Consider the following 6,569-nt stretch of genomic DNA (forward strand, 5'->3'; position numbering starts at 1 on the left):
TAAAATTCAACACCTTTTCGTGATACAAATTTTCATATAGGAAACAAAACAAAGTGCATACATGAAAAGCTCACAGCTAATCTCATACTAAATGGTGAAATACTGAAAGGTTTTCTTCCAATATCAGAAACAAGGCAAGTTTTCCTACTCTCATCACTTCTATTCAATATAGTACAGGAGGTTTTACCCATGGCAATTAGGCAAGAAAAAAAAAATAAAATGCATCCAAATTGGAAAGGAAGGAGTAAAATTGTCCCTGTTTGCAGATGATAGGGTTTTACACATATCTTCCCTAAAGATTACGTACACATACACACACACACAAACTGTTAGAAGTAATAAACAATCTCAGTAAAATTGTAGGATTCAAAATCACACAAAAATCAGGTGCATTTCTATATAATAACAATGAATTATCTGAAAAGGAAAATAGTGAAATAATTCAATTTATAATAGCATCAAAAAAAATAAAATAGTTAGGAATAAACTTAACTAAGGAGGTGAAAGACATATATTGAAAACTACAAAACATGATGAAAGGAATAAAAGAAGATACAAATGGAAAGACATCTCATGTACTCTGATTGGAAGACAATATTGTTAAAATGTCCACACTACCCAAAATGACCTACAGATTCAATGTAATCCTATCAAAATTCCAATAGCATTTTTTACAGAAATAGAAAACCATTTCTCCAATTCACATGGAACCAAAAGGAACCCCAAATAGCCAAAACAATTATAAGAAAAAGAAAGCTGAAGTCAACACACCCCCTGATTACAAAGCTCCAGTAATTAAAACAGTATTTACTGGCACAGAGACAGACATAAAGACTGATGGCAACAGAATGGAGAGCCCAGAAATAAATTCACACATACACAGTCAACTAATTTCAATGAGACTGTGAAGAATACACAATGAGAAATGATAGTTTTTTCAACAAATGGTGTTGGGAACTGGATATTGACGTGCAAAAGAATAAAATTGGACCCTTATTTTACACCATATACAGAAATCAATTCAAAATGGATTATAAGCTTAAATGTAAGATCTAAAACTATAATACTCCTATAAGAAAATGCAGTGAAAAGCTTCATGACATTGATCTTGGCAATGAATTCATGGATATGGCATCAAAAACACATACAACCAAAGCTAAACAAGTCAAACAGACAAGTGTGACTACATCAAATAGAAAAGCTTTTTCACAGCAAAGGAAACAACTGACAGAGTGAAAAGGCAACTTACAAAATAAAAAAAAAAATATTTGCATGCCCTATATCTAATCATGAGCTAATTTGCAAAATAGGTAAGTAACTCCTACAATTCAACAGCAACAAAAAAAGGTATTAAAAAATGAGCTGAGAGGGCGCCTGAGTGGCTCGGTTGTTAAGCATCTGCCTTTGGTTTAGGTCATGATCCCTGGGGCCTGGGATCAAGCCCTGTGTTGGGCTCCCTGCTGGATGGGAAGCCTGCGTCTCCCTCTCCCACTCCCCCTGCTCGTGTTCCTTCTCTCGCTGTCTCTCTCCCTGTCAATGAAACAAATAAATAAAATGTTAAAAAAAAAAAAATGAGCTAAGGACCTGAAGACATTTCTCAAGAGAAGACATACAAATGGCCATCAGTTATATGCAAAGATGTTCCATGTCACTAATCATTACGAAAATGCAAAGTGAAACCACAATGAGATATTACCTCATACCTGTTGGTAACTATTACTTAAAAAAAAAAAAAGACAATAAGAGTTGGAAAGAATGTGAAAAATCAGAATCCTTATAAAAACTGGTGGTGGGAATGAAAAATGGAATAGCTACTATGGAAACCTGTAGGAGAGAGGGCCTCAAGAAATTAAAAATAGAACTATCACTTGATCCATCAATCCACTTCTGGGTATTTATCCAAAATAATTGAAATTAGGATCCCAAAGAGGTAACGGGACTCCCGTGTTCACTGTAGCATCATTGTCGCAAACTCAATGTCCAGTGACAGATGACTAGGCAAAGAAAATGTCATATTATTCAGCATTTAAAAAGAAGGAAATCCTGCCATATATGACAACATGAATAAAACTGGAAGATATTATGTGAGTGAAATAAGCTAGTCACAGAAGGACAAATACTGTATGATTCCATTTATATAAAGTGTCTAAAATAGTGAAACTAATAGAAGCAGAGTGGAGAAAGGTAGTTGCCAGGAGCCCAGAAAGGAGAAAAAGGGAGTTGCTAAGCAAGAGGTATAAAGTTTCAATTATGTAAGATGAATAAGTACTAGAGATCTTATTATAAGATAAGTACTATAAGATCTTATCTGCTATATAACATTGTGCCTATAGTTAGCAATAAATACTGTATTGTGTACTGAAAAAAATCTATTAGCAGGGTACATTTCATGTTACATTCTGACTACAGTAAAACAATTTTTTTTTAATTTAGAGAACTTTAAGGAAAAACTGATATATCTATCATCATAGTGGAAAATTCAACACATCCCTCTTGATATATTAATAAGGCAAGCTGACAAAAAATTAGTAAAGCTATGGAAAATTTGGACAACAAAATTAACAAGTGTGGTCTCTTGGACTTAGACAATACAATGCACCCATCATTTTCTACATTAACTACATTTACAAATGACAAGTGTGTTCTCAGTCACAGGACAAGTTTTAGCAAGGATTTGCATCACGTAATCATATTCTCTGACCACAGTGCAATTAAGTTAGACATCCATAACAAAAAGATCACTGTAAAAAGTCTTCACATAGGTATTTGGTCAGGAAACACTGTTCTAAAAGTTCATAGTACAAAAAATGAAACAAAAATATAAATTTGTTTTAAAACACACTGGAAAAAAATAAAATTAAGATGTTGAAAAAAGAAAAAGAAAAAATAAAAAACATGAAATAATAAAAAATGAAAATTTAATATAGCAATACCTATGGAATACACTGAACATGTATTTCAAAAGACATGTACAGCTTTAAAAGGCATGTATTAGAAATAAAAGACTGAAAATTAAGAAGTTAAGCATCTACTTTAAAGAAATTGGAAAACAAAGTCAAGTAGATAGGAACAGATAATACAGGTAAAAGCAGACATTAATGAGATTATTTAAATAGACACAAAAATATAATTACAATTGCTGATAAGAGAATTTCTATGATATGTTATTAAGTAAAAAGCATGGTGAAGAATCACATTAATAATATGATCAAGATTACATAAAAACTAAGATGTGTAATAAGTCTCTTAAGGGAAACGAAAGACAACAAATGATTGCTTCTAGAGATAGTGGGTCCAGGACAGGAGGAAGATTTTGATTTTTCATTTTATACACCAGAATATTTCTATTTTCTATATTTCTTGCACAATTAAAAAATCCCAAAGTGATTTTATCCAATAGCAAAGATTTCTTTTCTATCAAAAGGAGAAGAAAAAGGAAGACAAAGAAGAAAGGGGGAAAAAAAAAGAGGAAAATCAAGCAAAAATATAACAGGTTTTCTGTTTGTAGCACAAGCATATTGTGTAATAATAATTTGGTTGACCAGTTGAAAATTCTTGGATAAAAATAACCCCACCAAAGAAAATGTCAATGATTCGGCACATTGATGCTCTTTGTGGAATATCTAAAAATTCCTGGCCTCTGAATAGCTCTCAAATGAACCTCTTGCAGGAATGATCAAGGAAAACAGAAATTAGGCATAAATAAATAATAATAGGAAATAACAGGCAGACTTCATGCAAATCTGCTAGAAATCTAAAGGATCAAGAGCGTGTAGAAAGTTTATGCCAATATATTTGGTAATTGTTTGATATTGACAAATTCCTGCAAGAATACAACTTAACCAACCCACAGGAAGAAGAAAGAGAAAGCTAGGAATGTCTGTAACCATTAAAGAAACTGAAGCAGTAGTTTAAAATCTTCCTACATGGGAAACACCAAGTGCAGACAGTTTTGCCTCAAAATGAGATACAACTTTATACCTAGTAAATTGGAAAGAAAGTAGAAATCTGACAACATGAAATTTTGATGGTGCTGTGAAGCAAGCAGAAGTATTCATCACTGAAGACAGGAGAATAAAGTGTACAGGCATTTTTGGAAATAATGGCATTATAAACCTGAGTCACATACGCTCATACAGTGTAACCCAGCATTTCCATTCGTAGGCATGTTTATCCATTAGCAACACATGTCTCTGATCTAAAGACAGCCAAGAGAATGTGTATAGCAACAAGCATCCTGCATATATGCACACAAAGACCATTTAGAAGCTAAGTAAAATAAACAATCTACAGTACAACATCATTTTTATAAATACTAAAAACAGTATTTTGGTGATCAATAGGTGATAAAATTTATTTGGAAAAAAAAGCAAGGCAATGTCATACAAATTTCAGGAGGTCAATTATTCTGATGGGGAGATAGTGTATAGGACAGACGAGTATAAATAGGCATTTTTTAAAGTATTAGAAATTTACTGACTCTTAGGTTGGGCAATTATGTTCATAAGTCTTCATTTTATTCATGTTTCATAATTTACTTTTATATATTCTTTTTCTGTTACCAGCATGCGGGGTGAATACAGAAGGACTGATTCTGTCACAGTGGTTCAGGGGAGGGGTGCCCCGATCAGCGGTTAGGGCTTCTTCACTCCCTCAGTAGGTCCTTGTGATGGAGATAGCTTAGCTTCCTGACAGCTTCATGAGAGCAGTTGGTAAGGTCATCAACCTTCCTTCTCATTCCCATGCCTACCAGCTACCTTCTAGTAGTAATTTAGCTTACTATGCACAGACAGATTGTGCTGATGAGAAGAATCACAAGTTTACCGCACTTACCCTTCATCACCATTTCAGCTTATGTACCTCAGTGTCTTGTGAGTTTGGTTACCATAAGACAGCATCTGTTAGAAGATCTAGATCAAAGGACGCAATGACAAGGTGGTGTGTCTTATCATTACAGCCATGGGATCCAAGGTGTTGCCACCTTGAATGTTCAGTCTCCTTTCCACATCATGCTTTTTAACCTCTCTGATGGAATCCCAACCAGTTCCATACAATATGAATTTGTTTAGGGCCTTCCAAAAGTTTTTTCTTATATGAAATAAAAGAAAAAACATTTCCTTATGTTTCTAAATAATACATGCCATGTCTTCTATTTGGGGGTATAGATGGATACACGTATTAATCCGTTTACTTCTACTGAGCACCAGTCTAGCAAGTTCTAGTCTAGGCTTCAAGGTTACAAGATTCCTACCATCATATGAAAACTTCTATTCTAGTGGAGTATAACAAATCAAAAGGAATTTTCTCTGCAATAAAAATGTGCTATTATAGAAATTAGTAGAAAATCATGGTTAAATAATGATTAAATGATGAATGTGAGATGGACTTGAAGCAATAATAAAAGAAAAAACTAACTCAGTAGCATTAGAATCATTGACAATTACAATTACATGAATATCCAGGATGTATTTTTAGGTGATATATTCCCTTTAAAGTGAAACCAGATTATATATTATCCACACTTGTAAAATGCATATATATAATTATATAGAGAGGTAGAATAATCAGTTTGGATAAATATACACCAAATAATCATTTTTGGGTAATAAGATTTTAAATACTTTTAGTTTTATTATCCATGTTTCCAACACTCTAAATTTTTATAATAAGCATTTGCTGCCTTTTTTTAAAGTTTTACTTATTTCACAGAGAGAGAGAGATCACAAGTAGGCAGAGAGGCGGGCAGAGAGAGAGGAGGAAACAGGCTCCCCACTGATCAGAGAGCCTGACATGGGGCTCGATCCCAGGACCCTGGGATCATGACCTGAGCCGAAGGCAGAGGCTTTAACCCACTGAGCAACCCAGGCACCCCTCCCCCCTTTTTAAAAAAAGATTTTATTTATTTATTTGACAGACAGAGATCACAAGTAGGCAGAGAGGCAGGCAGAGAGAGAGAAGAGGAAGCGGGCTCCCTGCTGAGCAGAGAGCTGGATGCGGGGCTCAATCCCAGGGCCCTGAGATCATGACCCGAGCTGAAGGCAGAGGCTTAACCCACTGAGCCACCCAGGTGTCCCACATTTTCTACTTTTATAATAAGAAGTCTATGGCAGTATTTCCAATAGAAAATAGTAATTGTAGCAACAACAATGTTCTCTGATTATATGTGAAGATCTTACTACGGACCTACTTGCTGTAATGGTGAGAATTGTTACCCATCATGTAGCTTCTTGTCCCCTAGGTGACCAGCGATGCACACTCACTAGATACTTGGCAGGCCTCAGGAAGTGAGTATCTTCATGTTTTTATTTCTCATCAGTGTGCTCCACTGTCACCTGCTTTCTCCTAGGAATAGAGAGAAGAACTTTCACCCACAAATTGCCAGTCCCTTTGGTAAACACCAGACAAAATTGCCCTGACAGAGCTGGTTCTCTCGAACAGCTATGTAAGATTGGAGTAACACTCTGCCTGTAGGTTCAGGGGCCTGGCAGGTGAAGAAAGTCTCCCAGAGCCTGACAAGCCCAGAGTCATCTGAGAACTGGAAGTCAGGCAAGCCAGCACGACCCATCTCA

The sequence above is a fragment of the Neovison vison genome, chromosome 1 (assembly GCF_020171115.1).
Source record: "Neovison vison isolate M4711 chromosome 1, ASM_NN_V1, whole genome shotgun sequence".
In the NCBI taxonomy this organism is placed as follows: Eukaryota; Metazoa; Chordata; class Mammalia; order Carnivora; family Mustelidae; genus Neogale; species Neogale vison.